A 1464-nucleotide genomic window follows, 5' to 3' on the forward strand; every position below is an offset into this window, starting at 1 on the left:
AATACAAATAAATAAAAAACAGTATGCATTTTACATTGTAACAAATCCATAACCAACTACTTCTATTTACTATCATTGGCTTAAAATATGCCACGACATGAGTGGTTACACATCAGACTAAAGACGAGAGATTTCACTGTCTAAAGTGGGGTGTCTGTTGCTCATACGTGGGTAGAGCAAAGACATAAGGAACTGTGATAACATTTTCTAAAATATATCTTCAATCATAAAAAGAATATGGATATTATTTTCTATATACATAGAACCAGAATGTCAGTATATTACATATTGAAAACAGTTCTCCTGAAACTAGCTTCTTTTATCAGGAAGGAGAAACTTCAGCCAGTGACAGGAGACTTTAGAACCTTATACTTTGTTTTGCTCAACAGTGTTTTGTACTTTGTTAAGCACAGTTTCTTGTATAGTGTTATGGTTTAAAATAAACACATTTCGTTATATAAAGATATACTTTTGTTGTTGTTTTTTTCAGAAATAAAATCAGAAAGTAATAACTATGTAACAAAGTAACAACTTTCCGTTTAAAGAAGAGGCTTAGTTTATATCAGGTCCCACTGAAGACAAAGTTAGAGAAGTAAGGCTGAGATGCTTTGGACATGTGCAGAAGAGGGATGGTGGCTATACTGGACAAAAGATGTTGAAAATGGAGCTGTCAGGTAGCAGGAAAAGAGAAAGACCACAGAGAAGATTCATGGATGTAGTCAAGGAGGACACACAGAGGGTTGGTGTGACTGAAGACGATGCTAGGGATAGGATTAGAGGCAGATGATCCCTTAAAGGGAGCAGCCAAAAAAGAAAAAGAAAAATCTTATACTGTTCACCAATAGCTTGGAGAAATTAAAAATGCATCCCAAAAAAGAGCTTTGGTCTTAGGGGGATAAAGAACAAAAAAATGAAGTTAATGTATGAACTGATATGCAATGGTACAACAGCTCGTATGAAGGAAAAGTTAACATTAGGCTGATTTATTTATTTATTTTTACCAGGCCTTTCTTTCTCACATTTCTGCTTCTAATTAAGCTTTAACCTCCTAGGACCTGGCGTCCACATCTGTGGACATCACATTTTGGGTTATTTAGACCAAAATACTCAATTTTGCTCTACAAGGGCCTAAAATCCACTTACGAGGACATTATACTGCTACTGTTCTATAAAAAATTTAAAAGAATATCCTTGTTTGTGGCTCTCATTTTTCTTACAAACAAAAATCAGGTAAAAAAAAAAAAAATCTGGTAATTCTTTGTTTTTACATTTATCAGGCCCCAATATGCCCAAATATCAAAGAGAAATTAAAAACGCATGCTGTGGAAGAGTTCGGGTCTTAGGAGGTTAATGCTAAATAATTAAGCAAGTTATACCATACAACACTTGCACAGGCTATGTGTGATACATGTGTTTTCTCTCCAGAATGTGAAATGACTGCAGAAGACTTACAAAAAAAAAAAA

This window comes from Pundamilia nyererei, unplaced genomic scaffold (genome assembly GCF_000239375.1).
Source record: "Pundamilia nyererei isolate P.nyererei 1_Seehausen unplaced genomic scaffold, PunNye1.0 scaffold00066, whole genome shotgun sequence".
Classification (NCBI taxonomy): domain Eukaryota; kingdom Metazoa; phylum Chordata; class Actinopteri; order Cichliformes; family Cichlidae; genus Pundamilia; species Pundamilia nyererei.